The sequence below is a fragment of the Pinus tabuliformis genome, chromosome 5_1, assembly GCF_031772625.1.
Source record: "Pinus tabuliformis cultivar Carrire ecotype Pingquan chromosome 5_1, CPIR1, whole genome shotgun sequence".
NCBI lineage: Eukaryota > Viridiplantae > Streptophyta > Pinopsida > Pinales > Pinaceae > Pinus > Pinus tabuliformis.
In genome coordinates this window covers 700,922,740-700,946,113 of record NC_142305.1, presented here as the reverse complement: position 1 = coordinate 700,946,113, position 23,374 = coordinate 700,922,740, and the positions used below count along the sequence as shown (strand labels likewise).

At 37.7% G+C, this 23,374-nt stretch overlaps 1 long non-coding RNA gene across 2 annotated transcripts in view; it reads left to right on the top strand.

Annotated features, from left to right (window-relative positions):
- LOC149166867 (uncharacterized) overlaps nt 1-23,374 on the top strand; it is a 197,460-nt gene that overhangs the window by 95,231 nt on the left and 78,855 nt on the right. For both annotated transcript variants that reach the window (XR_016260503.1, XR_016260504.1), the window contains exon 2: nt 15,841-16,071. This is a non-coding gene — a long non-coding RNA (uncharacterized LOC149166867). The remainder of the gene's footprint in view (nt 1-15,840; nt 16,072-23,374) is intronic.

Here is a 23,374-nt window from a genome sequence, read left to right as displayed (position 1 = left end):
AGGGGCAGAGGAGTGGACTAGTTTTGACGCCAGTATATGGACCACCTATTCCAAGTTAGAAATAAATATTCTTCGCGGATCTACAGAAGATAAGGTAGTCCCTCTATAAAAATTATTGGATTGTATGGGGAGACTTCAATATGATTCAAATTTTAGAGGAGAAATAGGGGGATTGAGAAGGTTAGATTCGACAACGTCCCTGTTCAGAGAAACCATACATGCCCTGAGGCTAGTAGACATAGAGGCTTGTGATGTAATACACACACGAAGTAACCAGATATGGGGGAGACAGCAAGTAGCGAACTGACATGATCGATTCCTTATCTTAGAGGAGGTACTAGTTCACGATGAGTTCGTAGAAGCCATGATACTTCCAATCTTAGGGTTTGATCACTGGTCAATTTGATTGATAGTAGACATGAAATCGGTGCCTAGGAAAAAACCCTTTATGTTCGATAGCTTTTGGCTTTTTCATCCAAGTTCTGTGGAAAATATGGAACACTAGTGGCAAAATATCTCTACCTAAGGGATGAAGCCTGATGCAAGTATTCCAAAGGAAATTGAAGGAGCTGAAAATAAAATTAAATCCTAGAACAAAATGGAGTTCAAGGATATTTTTATTGAAGAAAAGAAATTATATCATAGAATGGAAGGGATATGAAGCAAAATCATAGTGGAGGGGCACTCAGAACCTCCTCTCGGAATAGGAAGGAAATATTATTCTTGATATAGAAGAAAGACAAAAACTGGAGGAGGTGCTCTAGAGATATAAATCCTGTATACAATGGTTGAAGGAGGGGGAGAGGAACTCCCAATTCCTTCATCGCTCCATGGTCAATCATAGATAGAATAACATGACATTCTCTCTCACAGCAAGGAGTGGCCACTGGATTGTGAATCATGGGGAGATGGAGCAGTTTATTTCATTTTTCTCAAATATTCTATTAGAAGGGGACTAGGATCCCACCAAATCCATAGATTGAGTGACAAGACACATCCCTAGTTTATCTTAGAAGAACAAAATGCGACCCTGTTAAGGGAGATGTAAGGTTTCAAAGAAGTGGAGATGGTAGTAAAGAAATGCCTAACAATGAATCACCATGGCCAAATGGATTCACATCAGAGTTCTTTGAGCCCTATTAGCAATTCCTTGGTCAACACATACATTCCTTGGTTAAAGAATATCAGAGAACACAATAGATTTGGTCGGGGTTAAATGTGACATTCATCACATAGATCTCAGAAGTGAATCCGGCCAACGATCCAAGTTGGTTCAGACCCATCACATTATGCTATGTGATCTATAAGATCATGTATCATCCTTGATAACTAGAAGCCTAAAAACCCTCCTAAAGCTCATCATGAGCTTAGGGAAAACCATATTTGTGGAGGGTATACAATTTTTTTATGGAATAGTGGTGCGCATGAGATTATACATTCCTTTTAAAGTAGCAAAAAGCTAGGCATGCTTGTTAAATTGGACCTATTCAAGGCTTCTGACCATCTCAGCTAGAGTTTCCTCACTCACATGATGGTGAATTTTGGTTTTTCTTGCTCTGATTAGGTGGATCTGATCCATGATCTCAAACCCCTTCTTCTATATTATCCTCAATGGATCTCCAATGGGTACCTTTAGATCCTCTAGGGGTCTTCGTCAGGGAGACCCACTCTCACCTTTCCTATTCATTATAGTGACAAAAGGGCTCGGATAGTCAATCCAAGTAGTGGCCCAACTGGGATAACTCAGGGGCATCAAGGTCCTTGGTTTAGATCTACCAATGATGCACCAACAGTTCATGGACCATAATTTTCCCTTTGGAGTACCAACAATGGAACAATCATGAACCATGAACTTGATGTTAATGGAATTCCAAGAAGCATTAGGTACATTAATCAATAAGGAGAAGTACAATTTGTAATTTTTTAACACTCCTAATCCAATTCAACAACATCTCACACACAATTTGGGTTTCTCAATTGACTCATTGTTGACCAAGTATCACAGAGTGCCTCTTATCTCCAACTTGATGAGGGTCTCATATTTGAGGGAGATCTATAGCAAGCTCTCTAAAAGGATCTCAATTTTGACATCCCGAACACTAAATTTGGTTGGTTGGGCCACATTATTGAAAGCAGTTCTACAACTGATCCGAGTATACCAGTTGTCAATGCTTCTAGCCCCTAAAGGAGTACACAAAGAAATTGTTTCCATATTTTGAATTCCTATCGAAATGGACTAATATTAGGAAAAAGTTGGCTCTAGTGTCGTGGGAGAGGCTCTGTCTCCCAAAGATCTAAGTGGGATTCGGGTTGTGAGACCCAAAATTTCTCAAAGACGTGATACGAGCAAAATTGTGGTAGTACTAAATCTAGGGAGGGTCAAAGCTTTGGAAATATATATGGGGTAAGAAGTATGATTAGGGGTGAACACAAGAGGAGAATATTATAAAAACGAAATTTCCCCTTGGTTCTTCTCTATGTAATTTGGCCTGACCGAATAACAATCTCTTTAAAGATCACACCTTTTGGGAGATCCATGATGGAGCCTCAACATGCTTCTAGGAAAATTTGTGGCAAAAATTAACTAAACTAGATGGGATCACTGATCCAAACAAAAAAAGGATTTTTTCATAACTCGAAATTCTTGGAAGCTAGTTGATTATTGGAGGAATCCAAATAGTCAAGATGAATGTCGAGTACGGAAGTTGGAGACAAAGTGACCAAAGGAAGAGGGAGTACAAAATTGGTTAATGTTTAGAAACATGCTACGAGAGCAGAGAATCCCAATAGTTGAAGGAGTGGACAAGCTAAGATGGGGATATCAACCTTTGGGCAGGTTCACAACCAAAGAAGATTATAGATTAGTAGTTGACCATGAGAGCCTCCCGAGGAGCCTTTATTGTGGAAAATATGGGCTTCAAAGCTATAGCCAAAGGTATCACACTTCTTATGGCTCATAGGATGTTGGTGACTCTTAACATGGGACCATCTCCTAATAAAGGGCTATAATGGACCTTCCTAGTGCCCCATCTATTAGATACAGGAAGAAAGTATGGAACATATGTTGAATTAATGTTCAAAAGCAAAGGTACTATAGGGGAAAGTGAGAAATACTTTCAGGCATCTAGATCGCTCAAGGAATAACCTTATGGAAGCAATAGAATAATGGATGGTTGTCCTATTTATCAATCCAATAGAATAGAGCCTTAGTACTGGTATTGGACTTCCTCGTTTGGAATACGAGAAAGAGATGCAACAAGATTATCTTTGTGCAAAGAACCTCAACGTAAGAGATATGGAACATTAATAAGGAAAATGTAAGGGAATCAATATTGCCAGAAAAATGGAAAGCATATGACATCTTAACATAAATGTGCCTTTCCCCTATGATGTTTAGTTCCTAACCGACATCCAGTATCAAAGAGCAGATTGAGTCCCCATCCAGATTCATTCCCCCTCCTAAGGGATTTGTGAAACTGAATTTTTATGGGGCATCAAAAGGTAACCCCATACCGACAGGTTTCACGGGAATACTTAGAGATTTAGAAGGAAATCTATTTGGTCTCTATGAAGGGTTCTATGGAAAAACAACTAATAATGTTGTATAGTTCACGGTGTTAGAAAAATTTCTCTTGTTAGCTCGAAGACTAGATGTATGTAAGATCCAAATCACATGGGATTCTTTCATGGTGATTCACACTACTCATAAAAGATTAATGGAACCCCCACACCAAAATAAATGAAGAGTTGGAGACTCAAGAGCTAGGCAAATCAAATATGGGATTTAATATTCTCCTTCCCCTATGTGGTTACTTCTCACATGTAGAGAAAAATAAACAAAGTTGCCGATTGATTAGCCAAATGGGGGATATAGGAGTCAAACCAGGAATTTTCCTCTCGGTGGCCTCCCATTATAGTCCCACAAGACTTGGATACAATAGTAATGATGGTGGATAATGATAAATCATCCCCATTAGAGGGGAAATGCTGGAAATGATGCCCATGACACGGGCATTAAAATCCTGTCCACGTGACATCCATGATGAGGAAACATGTTGGACAAGCAGAGCTTGACACTTTGCAAGTGAACATCCTTGAGGTGATTTGGATTATAAAGAAGGTGGTAATGGTGCCGCTTGCATTTTCCATAATTGGGAGATGAGGGTTCGGTCTGTAGGGGAATTTCCTGCTTAGGAGTTAGGAAAGACCTCATAGGAGAGCCAATATTGTTCCTTGAACAATGGTTGTGCTCACTCGAGGTTGGAGAGATGAAGCATGGAGGAGCATGGTCTCCAATGATAATGCAAAATGTAATATGGGATCCAAGCTCGTAGAGACTTTTGGTATTTTTATTCAAAGTGATAGTTATTCATCAAGCAATGGTGTTTGGTTAGGGTCTCCTCTTTGCATGGGGTTACTCCTTAGAGTCAATGTTGGAGCTTCAACTCATGTCATTTTCCAGGTCATTCCATTGCATTTATATTTTTTTTTGTTAAAATGGTGGGGTACTTTGTTCATTTGGTTAAACTATGAGCTAGTGAAGTTTAAGAAGAGGCCATTGTTCTTTTGTTGGTGGTCCTTACGGTCTTCTTCCCTCTTCTACTAATGTATTTTTGGCTAGAAGGCCCATAAATTATGTAGCCCAATGGAGAGTCGACAATTGGTGACCTTTTAAGCTTCCATGGGTAAGAGGAGTCAAAGTAGGAGGTTGCAGGCCAATTGGAGAAGTTCATCTTCCTTGAGGTGTGGTGTCATAGCTCTACGAAGGTGTCAATTTCGGTATGTCTGTTTGTGGTGTGGTGTAATCTTTCGAGGGTGGAAATTAGGTCTTCTCGGTTCCGTCAGTTAGGGTGTCAAGCATAAGATATTGTGTCAATTTTAGTAGTGGGTGTGGCATAAATTGTGGTTATTTGATTACATTGTTGCATTTATGTGGGGTGGCAAGAATTCTTCCACTCAATAAATGATTGTGTGAGCATGACTGGAAAGTGGGAAGTGTAGTTGATGTCTAGAAGAACGATTGGGAACCATGATATTATCTAAATGGCCTAAAGATGTACTGACAAAGAGGTAGGCCTCAACATGGTAGGGGCCTTAGGGGGCAAGGCGTCGGGCCTCAAATTGTTTAGCTTGATGAAGAGGGAGAATTGGAGAAACTTCATTGTGTTTCCCCTGGGCAGGTGTATTTGTCACCCCCATTTTATTCTCGGGAAGATCAAATCCTTCAAGTGCATGTGATGATAGATCAACTGACACATGATAGACACAATGACATAAATGATGGCATCATTTTTCTGAATGACACTCAATATAACCAATTGCACATCCTTGATTGGAAGGACTACCTTCATAAAGGGAAAAAGAGTCTCTAAGACTAGATGGATATCTTTTAGGGATGCATGGCGCACATGGAATCACATATTCACGATGCATTCCACCACCCCGTTGAGGGTGGAAATTATGCTCAGAATCCAAACAATGTGAATGGGTAATGACGTGAGCGGATTGGATTTTGTTTTCTGCTCAGTTTTGGGCCATTTGGGCCATTGATACAGGGTCTCATAGTTTTGAGTGGATGGAAAGCAAATATGGTAGGAGTGAGCCCTTTCATTTTTGAAGATGAGCATTCCACAATGTAATCTTATCAAGACTTAATAGAAATGGTTGATATATATATATATATATGTGTGTGTGTGTGTGTGTGTGTGTGTTTTAAAATAAATTTAAAGAAAGGTGAAGAGAAGTATGTAAATATTTCTATATGAATTCCATATTTATTTCATTTTTATATAATATTTTTAAATGAAGTTTTTATATCAAAACTATTTCTATATATATGCATAACAATATATAATTTGTACAAGAATGTCTTAAATACTTTTTAATTCTAGTTATTTTTATGACAATTCAAGAATCTAAGTTTGATAACTAATAATAATAATAATATATGATTATATATTTAATAGACATATATTTTCCATAACACACTTAAAAATAAATCTAACTTAAACTCCTAAAGTGACCAACATTACTAATAATAGCGTTCTTCCATGGGAACTAGCTTTGTGATTTTTGAGGCAAAACTTTGTTGAAATGAGGAATAACGGATTAACATTATTAACAAAATTATCAATTGGGAGTGGAATATGTTTTTGTTGCTCTATTTCATGCCAAAGTTCATGGATATGATGTTTGAGGTGATATACTCTTCCAATCTATTCATAATCATCTTGTGATCCATTAGGAGCTCCATAGGCATAGTCAAACTCATGGCCATTTTCTTACACCTAAATTTCAATTAGATAATTTCCTCATGCCATTGCTTCCATTTCTTTCTTCTGATTCTTTCTAATAGTTCCAACTTTCTTCTCTAATTTGAAGGAAAATAATTAAATTTACCCACCAATTGGTGTCTTGCAATACATAAAACCCAACTCTTAGTGCTAGAAACTCCAAAATATTAAGTATCCAACTCCAAATTACTACCTTCCCCACATATACAATATATATCCACATCAAACAAAAGTGACTCCAAAAATTTATATAAAAATGGGTTGATGGTATATGCAACCAAAAGACCTTACCCTACCACATCATTATGACCACTTTGACTAAAAGCTTTCACTCTACACACATAATTTAACTCTCTTAAAAATCAACATTGGTGTACATGAAAACATACAATGACCAATGACATTAAGCAGAAAGTCCACCTCTAATTCATGACAATAAATCTATCAGTCATATTGTTGACCACTCGAAATGATATTTACGATGAATCATTTCACACAATGAAATACTACCTTTTATCATGCTAACTCTTATATAAGCCATCACATATAGTATTACTATGTTCCCAAAGGATGAGTTCAGATCTCCCCACCCATGAGGATGTAGTGACACCATATCTACTAGGTCATCAACTTCATATTTTAGGAGGTAGTGAAACACATGCCTCTTCACACAACTATACACCCCATTTCTTTATATCATTGCAACATAATTAAATCCCCACATGAAAAGCCTAGACAAGGTACATTGCATCGATCTCATCATTAGAAAGAGTGAATCAAGATAAATTTCAACCGGTTTAAGCTATGGAGGGTCAAAACATGGATATCTCCACACATCTAGGATTCGTAAGACTTATGCCTTCATTTTCTATTATTCTTAGGGATATATGAGAGGGATTTATTCACATTGATTAATATTCTTGCAATGCTTAAGTATGCTCCTCAGTTAGAAAGGAGACCAACCTCCTTTTTGTTTGTTTGAAGTACATTGTGGGCTAAGAAGATATCTAATTTTTTCATAAGAGGCCATATTCTTTTAGAATTAAACCCAACTTTTAATTTGAAGAAGAGCATCACATCACTACATTTGGAATGATTTTATCACAATCTTTGATAATGATAATATTTTTAAGGTTCATCTACGAAGTTTGGAGCAATCCTTAGTACAAACCATAGGCTTCTATTTGCTTATTAGAAACCATGTTAAGTCCCGATGAGTGTAATAATTATGCTCTCCCCATGGGTAGAAAATTATAGACCGCTAATATTATATTGAGAATATGTGATTGACATCACAACTATACATCATTAGTACAAAAAAGTGTCCTAAATTCTTTTCAAGCTGAGCAACTTTTGCCACAAGACTAGAATCTAAGCTTAACAACCGGTAATACTACATAATTACATTATATATTTAATAGGTATATGTTTTCCAAAGAACACCTAAAACTAAAATAAACTTAACCTGCATAAGCAACCAACATTACTATCAAGAGTGTTCCTCCATGGGAACCACCATTGAGCCATTTTCAGTAAAAAATACATTTATATCAAGGACAACAAAATTAAATTCATTGGTTGGATTATCAAATGGGAGTCATATCTATTTTTGTTTCTTTTTTTCATACTAATGTTCCTTCGTCTAGGGTGTGAGGTGATGTATCTCCTCCTATGCTCTCTGTATGATTTTCTTTTGATCCACTTGGAGCTCCAAAGCCACAATGAAACTAATGGTTAGTTAGCTATACCTGAGTTCCAATTGGATAATTTCCTCCTTCATTACAACCATTTCTTTGTTCCTCATTCTATACAATGGTGTCAACATCCTTCTTTAATTTGAAGAGAAGTGTTGAATTTATCCCCAAATTAGTGTCCTAAAGTACTTAATGCCCAACGCTCAGTGCTAGACACTTCAAAGTAGTAAGTATCCAATTTCATACTACTAGCTTTCCCCTAAAGCACTTTTTTCCTCCATGCCAAACTTATGTCACTTTTGAAATTTTTTCTTGGAAAGCATTGATAGTGTATGCAACCAAAATGACCTTCCCCTACCATCTTAGTGCCACTACTCAAACTAGAAATTTCCACTCTCCATAGGTAACTGAAATCCCTTTACAACCAAAATTGGTATACAAAAAAATCTACAATGAGAATGAAATTAACCACCAAATCTACCTCTAATTCATCTAAATAAATCTATCCATTGTATCATTTATGACTTAAAATGATTACACAATGAAACAAAACGTTATAGCATGCTAATTCTTATTGAAAAAAATTATCATTCCTAGTAGTATTGTTTCACCAAAGGATGAGCTTAGCTATCCCCACCCAAGAGGGAGCAAAGACACCATATCGACCATGTCATCACCTTCATACTTTTGTTGTTGGAAAAACACATGCCTCACCACACATCTTTAGACTCCATTTCTATGTATCGTTGCAACTAGATTATTCCCCATGCATAAACATTGGACAAGGTACGATGTACTAGTCAAATGGTTGACAAGATGGAATGAAAATAACCTTCAAGAACTTTAAACTAAGGACGCTAGTTCTTTCTCCCAATATGCAGATCTCCACACATTCAAGACGCGATAAGGAACATATGAGAGGGTTTCATTCACATTGATTAATATGATTTGAATCCTTAGTATTTATCCTTTGTAAACATGGAAAAAACTTCCTTGGTATGAAGTACATGGTGGGTTGAGAAGATCTCCAATTTATTCATAAGAAGATAATTTATTCTAAAATATAAACCCAACGTGTAATCTGAGGGAGAGGATCACATTAGCACACATTGAATGATGAGAAGGGAGTCTTGAATAATGATAAGATTTCTAAGATTCATTTGCAAAACTTGAAGCAATAAGTGCTTCTACTTGGTTATTAGAGACAAAATGAATCTCCACTGACATTTTAAATTTTCTAGACTAAAAATCACCCCCTTAACCCCTATTTATAAATATATATTTAGTTAACATATTCTATTATTATTATTTATTATAAATATTATATATATATATATTTTTATTGGTCAACTAAGAGTGGAACCTTAAATTAACCAAAAAAAAGAGATTACATATGGTACATGTCTTTACAAGTGTAAAGACCAACAAAAGACAGACCCGTTGATGGTAAAGAAACGACAGGGTCAAGAAAACCCAAAACCTTACACACAAAAACAAAATTAAACCCCTGGTCCAGAGAGACCATTGTCTTCCTCCTGCTCATTATTCATGGTCTGGAAGTACGCCATGCCTTTCGCTGCCTGTCGTTGACAATCATCACGCAATTTACCAGAGGGTATAGAATCACATTCGTACCGAATATAGATTTCCTTACATAGCACTCCTTCATTTGCCAAACGATCAACTAACATATTGGCTTTTCTTCACATATGAACGAAGCTAACGGTTCTTAGGGTTCACAAGTGGGAATGAATACGTTGAAATACTTGCAAGAGCCTGCAATGTTTCAACACTTTTCCAGGTGCCATTCCATTAGACATTTTCTTGGCCGCATTAATGACCAATTCAGAGTCAGCTTCAATGATGGCGTTGTGTAAATTTGACTCCATCAGGATTTTCAAGCAATGTTCTAAGGCCATGAGCTCCACCATGTTATTAGTGGCAGTCCCCAAATGACTATGAAAGATATCCTTTATGCGCCCTTGCACATCTCTTATGACACCACCAAATCCAACCATCCTTGAGTTGCCCTTAGAGGCCTCGTCTATATTGATTTTCAAAAAGCCATGGGGAGGAGGCTGCCAGATATCTTTACCAGCAGTTGTTTTGTGCACACCCTTGACAGTGCCTTGGGGAACCAGAGAATGGAGACCCAACTGCAGCAGTATGCGAGCATCCTGGGGCGAAGGAGGGTCCTCAAGAATTTTCCACATAAGGGACGCTGATGTATCTTTGAGTTGTCGTAAAATTTGGACAATGATGTTCTGGGTCGAGCCTGTTTTGTTCTTGAAAATCCTGCCATTGCGTTCTTTCTAGACATCCAAGATAGCAAATCTTGGAACTAGAGTCCAAGCCTTGTTAATGATTTCATTACCCGAGAAGTCTTTCCTCCAATTCTTTAAAGCGTTGGTGATGCTGAGTCTGTCCCTGTCAGTTTTCCTGAAGGCTGAGGCTGCCCAATCCCACAAGGTAGAGGTGAAAGGGCAGAGGTTTAGTAAATGTTCCATCATCTCCTCCTGTAAGCCACATAGATGGAATTTGGATGGGTCAGCAAAGCCCCATTTCAGAATATTCTCCCATGTGAGAACTTTCTTTTGGTGAACCAACCACATAAACAACTTAATTTTCATCCATTACGAGTTCTACCAAAGGTCATTCCAAACCTGATTAAGGTTTGGATAATCGAAACCTAAGGCCATGCGTTTAGCTACTTTGAGGTTGAAGGTGCCTTTGGTGTTTCGACCCCATCTTATTTGGTCAGATGAGGATGACACCAAAATATTCCTTTGCTCCAAGTCAAGAGCAAGAGAATCCGCCTGGGCCTTCAAAGGACTCTCTTCACTATAACCAAGATCCTTCCACATTCTCCATTTACCATTGTTCCTTACCTGATCCCAAAAGTCACTTACCATAAGTAAACCTTTGTTGTCAGTGTCATTTTTGAGAGCGGTTAGTTCTTCCCTAAACAAATTTGGTTCCTGCTGCCAATTATCCTCCCAAAACCCTGTAAGGTTCCCAGCTCGGATCTCCTAGAAACTATGCTTCTGGACAATGCCTCTATTCTCCCAAGCAAGGTTCTAAATGTGGGAGCCCTTGATGAGCCCTGACATTTTAATATGATCCCTCTCCTGCCAATTATTTGCATATTTCTGCTTCCAAAGCTTGGCCCAAGGGGTGGTCGATTCCTTGAGCCACCTCCACCAAAGTTTCACTCCTAAAACTCTGCTGAGAATTTTAGGGTCATGAAGCCCCAAACCACCATGGACCTTAGGTTTGCAGAGCTTGTCCCAAGCTACCAAAGCCCACTTCTTTTTCTCTTCCCCTTTCCCCAAAGAAAATCTCATTGAATACTTTTGATTTGTTGCATAACTCCTTTAGGAGCAGGAAGAGCTGAAAACATGAAAATGGGTATAGCCTGCAGGACAACCTTAGTAAGCACAAGACGCCCCATGAAATTCAAAGACCTGCAAGTCCATTTCCTGACTTTTTCCTGAAGTTTATTAATTACCGGCTCCCACACTTCCTTGCTCAAAGGTTTGTCAGTAAGAGGCATTCCAAGGTACTTGGAAGGTAACTGATCCCTTTGAAACCCAAGAATTCTGGTGAGGTTCCTTTGAATAGCAATGTCAATGTTAAAAAAGAACACCTTTGATTTGTCAAGGCTTACCTCTGTACCAGCGGCCAATGCAAAGTCGTTCAGGATTTCTTTGAAAGCTTTGGCTTCCTTGACCGTAGGAATGCCCTGCAGCATTGTGTCATCAACAAATTGTTGATGAGTAGAAGCAGCACCATCCGGAGTAAGTTTCAAACCCTGGATTCTTCCTTCAGAATTTTCCATTTTGATCGCTCTGCCTAGCCCTTCCATCATGAGAACAAAGAGGAAGGGGGAGAGTAGATCCCCTTGTCTAAGACCCCTAGAAGGCATAAAGGTTCTAGAGGGAGAGTTGTTAAGCAGAATGGAGAAGTTGGTCGTGGATACAAGGGCCATAACCCATCTTATCCAGTTGTGGTCGAAGCCATAAGCTCTTAGCACTGCCCTGATGTAAGACCAACTTAGCTTATCATATGCTTTCGCTAGGTCAAGCTGCATGATCATACCAGCTTGCTTATTGCTCTTAAGAGAGTGTACCACCTCATGAGCTTGTATGATGTTGTTGAGAATCTGTCTTCCTTCCACAAATCCAGTTTGCTCCTCTGAGATGAGAGCAGGAAGAAGAGGCTTGAGTCTGTTAGCGATCACTTTGGAAATAATTTTTTACACCACATTACATAAGGCTATGGGTTTGAATTTGTTCGGTGTCATAGCTTTTTCCTGCTTTGGAATCAAAGCTATGAAAGAGGCATTAAGAGCTTTCAAAACAGTTTTAGATCTTCTAGAGTCTTCCACAACATCAAGGATATCTTGTTTGACTATTTTCCGACAAGCTTTGAAGAAGTCCACATTGAAGCCATCAGGGCCAGGAGATTTCCCATTTTGCATCTCATTGATAACTTCACTAAACTCCTCTTCAGACACTGGCTTGTTAAGATTGTGGTTGTCCACCCTGGTTAGAAGTTTAGGAATGAACTTGGTGAATTTGTTAATGAATCGAGATCTGTCGAGGAGAGGATCCTCTGCTATGCTAAGGAAGTGTTGAACTGGGACAAATTCCATTTCTTTGTGAGAGACGAGCTCTTTCCCTTGAGAATCTTTAAGTTCTAAAATTCTATTATGAGATCTACAATCCAAGGTTGATCTATGAAAAAACTTTGTGTTTCCTTCTCCTTCTCTAATCCATTGCACCCTTGATTTTTGTCTCTAGAAAATCTCCTCTTTCATGCACCGATCATCCCATTCGTTCTGAAGAGAGTCAGCCTGAATTTTCCATTCCTCAGTAAAACCTTTTGAGATGATGATCTGATTAATCTCTTGGAGTTTCTACTCACCTTCTCTTTTGGCTTTAAAAATATTACCAAACTCTTTTTCGTTCCATTCTTTAAGCCTAGATTTGATGTCTTTAAGTCTCTGTTGCAACATGAACATTTTAGTGCCTTGAATGGGCATATCTTCCACCCACCATTTGTTAATATCGTTGGTGAGGTCAGGTTGAGAGTGCCAGACATTTTCAAACCTAAAAGGTCTATTCCTCAGTGTACCCATGAAAGTAGCTTCAAGCTAGACAGGCCAGTGGTCCGAGCCTCTGAAGGGAAGGATTGAAGCTGACATATCAAGGCCTTTGAGAAAGAGGTCCTCTGAGATTATGAATCTATCTAGTTTAGAGGCAACTTGAGAAGCCCCTCCCCTCTTATTATTGCAAGTAAAAGTTCCATTTACTGTTTCGGTGTCCACTAGCCCCATGTTATCCATGAAGTTCTGGAAGGCAATGGAATCTCTGCCTAGCTTTTTGGTACCACCTTTTTTCTCTATAAGAGATCTTGTGATATTGAAATCCCCAACCAAAATCCAGGGCAATCAGGATATCTCTCTCTCAGCTTCTCAAGGGAGGTGAGAAGCTTAAGTTTGTCTTCTAGTTTTTGAGGATCGTAGACGTTAGTGATCATGTAGATCTCCTTATCACCCAAAGGTTGAATCACCAGCGATAGATAGTTCCTAGAAGCTTCATCATCCATGATTCCAAGTTTTTGAGGATCCCATAGAGTAAAAGTCCAACCTGCCGAGTTATCCGCTTTAACCTCTAGATACTCATACTTGATTAACCATTTGCTGTGTATCTCTTTGAGCTTGTCCATCGAACATTTTGTTTCCTGAATAAAGACCATATCTGATTTTTCTTCTTTCATTCTACTGCTAAGAGTTCTTTGTTTCCTTTTACTCCCTAGACCCCTAATGTTCCAGGTTGTAAGCTTCATTAAGAAAGGTTTGCAAAGGAGTAATTAGTAAGATCCCTCATCTTACCTGAGTTAATCATAAGTTTCCCACATCCGGTCAACAACTCATTCTGTGTTTTTCTTCCTCTTTTCCTACCAGGGTTCTTGGAAGAATGCATCAGTGTATCCTCCATCGTTTTCACTCCCATATTCTCCTGGCTATCATGGTTTCTTTTGACTCTAGAACACTTTGTTTGTGATCTCTAGAGGAAGAGCTGTTGAACACTGTCAAACTCCTCTTTTGGCAGAGAGTCTACCCCTTTGGTGATTCCCGGATCTAGAAACTTTTCTAGATCTAAATTCTCCCTCTCTAGAATCTACTGTAGTTCATGGTCTTCCGTTCCAGCCTCACTAGGGGTCATCTCGTGGTCCCTACTAAGCTCCATAATGCTTGGCATATCATCCTTTTGTTTGTTGTTTTCTGGTATATCTTCCATATTAGTATCACTTTCCTTCTCAATGGGAATATTCTCTGATCCCTATTTTGTCTCGTTGTTTTTGAATTCTTCTTCTAAGATCTTGAAACTATTGTGACTCAGTTGTTCGTCTTCATTAATTTTCTTTTGGTACCACTTGCCTCCTTTCCCATTACCCCCAACCTTAGTAAAAGCTTCGGGATCCTTGCCTGTAGTGGCTTTCGTATTGCTCTCCAGCTTGTTCAATGGGCAGTCCCTATATAGGTGCCCGTGCTCATGGCACTTACGGCACCTAAATGGGACGTGCTTATAGTCCACCCCCTGCACCCATTCCTCGTCATACACTTTTAAAATGATTGCATCTGAAAGTGCCCCAGATAAGTCCATTTCAACACATATCCGGGCGAAGGAAGTGTATTTGCCTCTTAGAGTAGCATTTGAGATCTTTATAAAATGCCCTAGCTTGTTGCCGATAGCCTCTAGAGACTTTCGTAGCCAATAATATAAAGGAAAGGAATAGAGTCTTATCCATACCGGCACCGAGGTGAAAGTTTCTCGTTCTGTGACAAAGTTCATTACCCATGGTCCCATATAAAGGCCTACAGAAGCGTAAAAATAGGGTCCTCCCTTGAACACTCTATCTTTATCCTCTAAGCTTGTGAACACTACCTTAAAGAAGCCCTTGGACCTAAGGTGAAGGTCAATTTCCCCCTTTGGTTTCCAGTGGTTTCTTATTCATGCTTGCAAAGCCATCTCCGTTGACCAAATCCCCATAAATTTACAGATAATAGCATACTCCGACATGTGGTCTTTGTGTACCTGCAGCGCTGGGTCACTTAAATGCCTCGAGGAATAGTGGTCGACATGGGTTTACAGACCCCTGATGTACTCATAGGAGCCATTTTCGGCCTACTAACCTCTGTCCTCTTTTCCTTACTAGCTTCCTCATGATTCTCTTCCTATCCTTGAGGTCTGACAGTTTCCGATTTTTTTGTATTCTTAGCCTCTGTTACCACCTCCGTTGGTTTCTTGAAGCGATGCGATCCAACTCCCTTGCTTATGATAAATTCTTTATTCTACATAATTGTACATACACCTAATTACTTTATTTGCAAAAATATAACCCATTAAAATTTTTCAGAAACCACATTACAAATAAAATAATATCATTTTTTTAACATAATTTTGTTCTATCTCTTACGAAAATAATTTATTCATATTTTTTTATAAATTTAATACCACAAAAATCTTTGTTTTATTCTATAATATCACACATTCGGTAACTAAATTTCCAAAATGATGTAACTACACAGGACTACCCTTGAACCCCAACATGATGTAGAGTACTCTCAAAGATCCTAGACATTTTTTTGTTCCCTATGCAAATAATTATTAACTTTTCACCTCCAAACAGAGCATTCCACAACAATGTGGAGCGTTGACTTATAAATTATTGTAACTGGAAGAATTTCTTACAGCCTCTATGTTAGTAATTTAGCCTTGCGTGATATATTTGGTACGAGAGCATTGGATCCTCTCAAATTGACAACGTTGCTGGTTGCTTTTTAGGGCCACGAGATGGAAGGGAAAGTGACCATGTTAACCTCCACGGCACACCCGCTTTATGATACCTATTATTTGGAGTATAGCAAGCCAACGAAAATTGTCGATGGTGCCGAAAATCTGCGAAAGTTCTTTGTGAGGACAACATTGAGAACGCGTTTATTGTGAGCATTTTTATGGATCGCAAAAAAAACCTGTTATTTTAAGTTTCGTACTTGGTCTCATCATATTTTTCAGGTAAGAGCTATTTTGTCTATGTTGCAAACTTCATGGATTTTGCCTTCATTGTTAATCTCAAATTATCAAATTTATTTACGTTTCAATTGATAACCGTTATATTGGGAGTGGGTGTGAATGGAAGTTTATATACTTTATATTTTGCATTTGAATTTGTGATTTTGTAAGAGGAAACATGTTTTCAAGTTGCTAGGTTCATTAAGCTTTACCTATAAAACAAAGAGATAGCGCGGTTTTTGATGTTTTTATATCTATATCACTTACAATAATACTTATGGTACTATCAGTTTTTTTGGTCGTAACTTCACATTCCATCACTCGAGAGGGTAGACTTAAAGTCGATTTACATGGGAACTAAACCTGGTTCAATAATGAAAAACTCCTAGTCTCCATCATTAAAATGGAAATCCTTATTTTCATTGATTTAACTTCTGCTATATAAATAGTGAAACTGAAACTTATTATATGAGAATGTTTTGGTTTTAACAAAGACACCAAAAGGAAGCAATATGAAAGCAAGTCTCATCACCAACTCTGGTTTTTGGAGTTTTGCTATTTGGAATGACTTTTGGTGTTTGAAATCTACTTGTAGTAGTCCCATTGTATTCAAATCTGTGGAGATGTCACTATTGGCACAGGTATCACTCATATGTCAGTAGTGTAGGAAGATACAAGTAATATGAAAAAAAAAAATCCTATGACCAACTGGTGCTTCTAGAATTTTGGTGTTTGGATTAGATTTACAGTAATCCCACCCATATTGTGGCACGTCTATGATTTTCACTCACAAACAATGTTGCTTTGGAAATGGTAATTTGTTCATTGCAATCTATCGGTTATTTTTCCTGTTTGAAGTTGTTTGTGCTCGTGGTTTACAACTCTTAATTGGGAAATATAACCCAACAGAATTACAATCATCGAATGTTCCCTATTTTATTAAGATTATGTGATCACTTTCAGTCTTCTAAATTTACTTTTGTAAATAGATTTTCAGAACACATTGATTATCAAGATGGATATTCATTCTTGTTAGTTTTAGGTGGGATCCTCCTGTCGCATTGCGCTGTGTTGTCGGGCTGCTTCTGGTGTAAAGATTGATTGTCTAAGACCCCTCTTACCACCTATAATGTTGCCCCTTTCCATAAACCCAGCTTCACTTGGAATGAACCAACTTCAGATATATGGATTTGAATATGATACAAAATTTTTGCCGCCGGGGTACACATGAACGTCAGATTTGAATACACTTTCAGTTATCCTGAATATGCCTATTGGTGACCCAATTCCTTTTGACCCCATATAGCTCTTCGTTTTGAATTGTAAGTTTCTTCAAATATGATCTTCTTCCACCTGTTAAAGTTTTCTTAGACAGTACGGCACAACCTTAAGGAGTTAATTCTTCGCGATTAACAGGTTTACTTACATTTTCTCGAGTATAAAGACAAGTCTCACGAGATCGCTGACTTTCATTTTACAAATTATATTGGTGGCCGAGTGCCTCTTCTGTAATGGGACGTTCTGACAGGAAAGTCACATTTGTGTTGAAGGTAGAAAATTAACTTTTTAGACCTGAGAATGTGATCCAACGATTAGATAGTTTTTAGTCTTTCAAATCATGTGGTCTAATCCCAACAAACCTATGTATTTCTAAAAGATACTCCACACAAAATTTCTTTAGTTAAAAAAAAACCTAACTTTCCAAAATCTTACAAAACCACCCGTCTTCCCAACCAAAACTAATCTCTGAAGATTGGAAAAGTTTGGATAAAATAAGATTGCAACTCATTTAATGCATGAGCTAAATTGTAATTTTTCTCCGTAGGTTTGCTTTTGTGATTAATATTAAAAATATAAATTAATTATTATATAGGAAAAAGATATAGATTATATTGATATAATTTTAAAATTAATTTTGTTACATTTATATTTTTATATGTATATAATTTTTAGAAAAGATTTTTCATTTTAAAATAAATAAAACCATAAAATTACACAATAGATAAACTGAACGTTTTTAATATTATATATATGTTTGATAGGTAGTTTATTTAGATACTCTATGAAATGTTAAGTCATGTAAGTCATAAAGGTTTATGGTCACTGCCTTCTTAATGCCAAGCTCATGTGTTCTTCTGGGGTAGGGTGATAAACTTAGGAGTTATTGTGGTAGTGGTAGGAATTTATTTGTGTAGAAACTTGGTCCGACTAGACCCATTTCATGTGAGGTGACTACCAGCAAACTTAATAAAATATTTATATATATAATTATAATTTAATAAAAATAATTTATTCAATACAAATAAAGTAGATAGTATAATTGTTATGTTTAAATCTACATGTTTTTTATGTGAATAGAATCGAAACCATTATGTGAAAGTTTAGATAAGTCTGAATTAAAAATATAATATTGGAAATTTTAAAAAAATTATAAAACATAATTTATATTAATTTATAATAAAAGTGGAATGTATGTTAAAAATATTTAATAAGTTTAAATTAGTAAATACATTAATTGTGAAATGTTATTATTTATATAAATATAAATAGTTTAGTGTTAAATATATTATTTTTAATTAATATTTTCTATTAATATTTATTTTAATATTTATATAATTTTGTAAATGGATAAATTTAATTAGAAATAAAGAAAAATGTAATTAGTTTTTTAGGGTTTGGTTTTTAATCTGGTTTTATTATGGAGAAGTTGAGGTCTCTACTTGAGGTGCATGGTGGTAGGTAGATCAAATAGACCTAACAATTTTACAATTTGAAAAATCACCACATCTTCAGGTTAAGATAATCATTTCATTCAATAAGCTAGACAACACATCCTCATGTCAAAATAATCTTTTCATTAAATAAGCTAGACAATATGCGGTAGCAATGAGTGGAATGGTTATAAATGAAGTAAAAAATCTAACTTTATGTGAGGACAAAAACATGTTTTTATGAAATTATTTTAGAAAAAATAGGGGAAAATATTTATGTAAATCTATCCTTTAGAAAGAATTCCCATTAGTTGGATGATGCAAGAGCATCAACCCTAGGAAATGTTGTTGGTTAGAACTAAAGGGACCTAAAGGGTGTCATGGGATTTCTAAAGGAAATTTAATTTCCTTAAAATGTAAATTTGTATAAAAGTAGAAATGGGTAATTTTAATGTAGAGACAAGTGTCCTTGTTCTAGAGGAATCAATAATTGTTGGGCTCTTGAGATATTTTTGTGAGTTGGTCTTATGGCTAAGTGGGTTGTGTAAATTGTAACAAGTGTCTAGATGAGGTGTTAGGTAGTTTTTGACACAACTAGTTTTTGTTTGTTTGTGAGGATATTTCCTAGCCCCCCAGAGTTTATAAAAGCATTGTACATAGAGTTTAGGAGTTTGGGTCTGATCTAGTTTGATTTGATGAGAGAAATTTTGCGTACAAAGTAGCTGGAAGATAAACAATGAAAGTCTAAAGCACTGTTCAGGAGGAGCGAGATACCTATGAATATTTGTATATGTAGACTAGCCCTTTTTAATATTTTGTTTTGATTTGGATATGTATTTACTTATTGTTTAGGAAAGACGATGTTTTGTACAATTTCAATGCATTATTCTCATCAATGAATTAAATGAGTGGGTAATGGTTGTTCTAGTGTGAAGTCAGTTGAATGTGTTCTATGCATTTAAGTTAATGTCTAAAATAGATGAAGAGTGGCATATTCCTATGAGTAGATAACATATTTATGTTCTTAATTGATTAGTTACATTTGTGTTTGAGATCTACGTTTAATGAGAGTATTGTGCCCGATGAATGAGGCACACCACCGTGGATATTCTTCATTGGGAATATGAATACCTATGTAAGTGAAATGAGCACCTTCATGTTAACTCAACTCGGATGTATGCATATTGTATGTTTTGGTCCATCTGCAGAGTGATGAGATCACCTGGAGAGATATACCATCGAAAGACTAACGAGTGGTGTGAGAAGACAAAGGGACTTAGTTGTTTAAGTAAAGAATATCCAAAGGAGGAAGAGGCGTTGCAACTTGTTAGAAATTAGAGCAAGGAATAATCGCGCATCGAAAAGAAAAAGAAAGAGTAGTTGGGATCCTCGATTGATCAGGCCCAACGAAAGTTAGAAGTCTAAATTTTCCCCAACGCCCTACCTCTAACCTTGGAAAAGTTGGGCCCTTGGCTCCACTGGCGAGAGAAATTTTAGACAGCCTCGACCTGACCTGTGTGGATCGGTCAATACGGTTGTAGTCAGACAGTCGACCCTAACTACATGTTAGCATAGTCAAAAGATTATGTATTTCTTGGAGCATAATTAAGTCCTGACCCCCGGCTTTGTGTGTGACCCCAAAAATAATTTCAAGTTACGTTGTTTATATAAGAAAAGGGGTTCAACTTCATAACTTTATATAATGGGTTATGTTATATTGAGCTTTAGTTGGTAAAGAAAGAGACCATGCTTCCATAGCTAGCTAGGGAAAATTAGAGCCCACAAAAGTTCTCAGGCATAAAAGTTTAAAGGGAGATTGTTTCTAGTTGTAGAAAGGAAGTGTTAAACTCAAAGCTAGTGAAGTATTGGAGTAGAACATAGGAACCAGGCCATAGAAGTGTAAATAGAAAGAGATAAAGGAGGTTGAAGGAAACTATTCGAGGATAAGAGAGCATAATAATAAGAAGGAAGGCGAATTTCATAAAGGAAGGATAGATACAAACAAAAGAGTTCCAGACACTTAAGAATTTTAGAATAGTGCAGAGAAGAGAATTTCCAACAAGAAGCCGAGTTGGAAGAGGGGGAAGAGACTCTAGTCAAGAACAAATCTAGAGGAGAGGTTGAGATTTTAGCAGATGGAGAAACCCAATAGTTAATTGGTCTTTTTTTTTTTTCGTTTGGTTTTGTCAAAGCAAGGTAGTACTTGTAGGTAGCATACGCGGATGGTATAATTACAACAACAAGATCTATAGAGAACAGGAAAAGTCCACAAAGAAGTGACAAAGAACCCTTGCATCAAGGAAGGCTACATAGAAGAAGATAACCTAGTTGTAGTTTAAGTGTAAGGGTAAAGAGGAAGTCCTCAAGAGGAGAGAACCAAAGGAGTTCTCGAGAAATGAGTAGAGGGAAAACAACTTGAGAGGATTAAAGAGTGCTCAAGAGGTTCCAGAGGAGGGAACCAAGGGAATACCAATAGCCCACAATGAGGAGAAGCAGGTGAGGTGTTCAAGTAACAAGCCATGGAGAAGAATTGTTACAGGGGCTTGTTTCTAGCTCATAGTGGGAAAGTGGGAGTTCATAATAAGGGAGGAAAGTAGATAACTATTAATGGCCATAATCAGGGTTCAAAGAGAAGCCACAATAGAGGAGAAAAGAATGCCAAGAGAAATAGCATGAAGAAGAAATCAATCAAAAAGGAATTTGATAAAGAGATGGATGAGTTGAAAGAGAGGCTTAATTTAGTAAAGATGTTGTTAGAATGAGAACACCAGAGGAAAAGATGGAACCTGAGGAGGAGACTCAAGTTATTTTTCAAACAAAAGAGTTTAAAGAAGAAGATCCCCAAGAGGCCAGAGAAGTAGTTGAAGCACTTTTGGATGCTTCAGTAAGAAAGGAAGAGCTTAGAGTAGTTGAGCTTAAGGTTGGAGCAATTCATACTTGTGAACTAGTGGGAGGTGACATCCTCAAAGAAGAGGGTAATGAGAGACTGCATGAGAGTCCCATGGATTAGATGCAAAGTCCAGAGTAGTGGAGGGAGTTGTAGATAGATGAGGGTGTTGAGACATCAAGTAGAAATATCATGAGGAATCAACAAGCAAAGCAACTAGAGGAATTGATGACAAAGGCATGTGGTGAGGCTAGAAAGTATTTTTTTTTTTAGATTTGGTTAATTTTATCTTAATGTAAGAGGAGATAAGCAGTAATGAATCACTCGAAGAATTCCTAGTATAGATAGTCAATGGTGGAAATCCTCAAGGAAAGATAAGGAAGCTTCTCAGAGGAAGTAGGGAGAAATATATCTATTCCCTGAAGACATAAAACGAGAAGTGACCCGTAAGGAATTTCTAGGAATGACCCTGGTACTTAGTAACCATGTGAAAGATGGAGAACAAAACCAAGATTCAGTTATGACAAGGGAGGAAATAGAGTTACCCCTTGAATGGCATTAAGGAAGTCACCTTGAAGAGGATGAAACCATGGGAACACACCTGCAAAAAGAAACTTTAGTTCAGAGAGGGGAAGAGAAAAGATTTAATGACATGTTTTTTGGAGATTAGTTACTATTTGAATATTTGTTTGGAAATCATTGCAATGAGTATGCAATCAAGAGGCAAGAGGTGTTGAGTTTATTGTTACAATTAGATCTTTTGGTTTAAAAACAAAGGTTGTGGATGTAGGTACCCATAGAATGGTACAAGGAACAACATGACGAGATAGATATCAACTAGTGATCCAAATCGGATCCATAAACAACTGTCAAAGAATCCTAACTGTATCGGGACGAAACAAATCCTTGAAGAATGCAAAACAACAATCGAAAACATCCTGAACCAGTGGCCATGGCAGCCGACGTGGAACGACGAGTACCTCGGTCAAAGCGCGCTGACCGAGGTCCATGGAGACTGTGCAGGAGGTCGATGAAGCCCCTGGGAGCCGCGGAATAGGAAAAGGAGCTGATTTTCGATGCACGATTAGCGCGTAGCACTAATCATGCATCGCTGGGCAAATAGGGCCAAAATGGAGGGGCCTTAAGCCCTTGGTCACGTTGGGAGACGGAGAACCGTGGGTAGAGAAACGAAAAGTGCCAACGTACAAAGGTGAGACCCACGACCTAGAAACTGGCGGTACTGATCGGGGCGCCCTTGAGCGGTAAGAGGTTTTGGAGGAGAGCGGAGCGATCTCACTCAGTGATCAACGCGTGGTAGCGGAGGTGAGAGAAAAACCACCGTGATCGTACGTTATGGATCGAGCAAGTCAACCGTGCTCGATGTGCGTATGACGTTGGATCTGGAGGAACCCAGATCAGACGGCTGAGATTGCGCCCGATAGACAGAAGCGGAATCGACAGGGAATTAAGCATGATTTAAGGGGATTTGGAATCCGTTGACTGCCACGATGGAGGAAGAACATATCCATGACATAACCGAAGAAACAAATCGACGAACAGGCTGGCACTGTTCCGATGGAGACACGTGGCTACTTCTCGAGCATTCATGCTGACGCTGAACAGGGAACTCCAAGCAAGCAGGTGATAGGCGAATCAACGCAGGCGGGAGAGGAAGCGAACAGGCATGGAGATCGAATGGCTAAAGTCA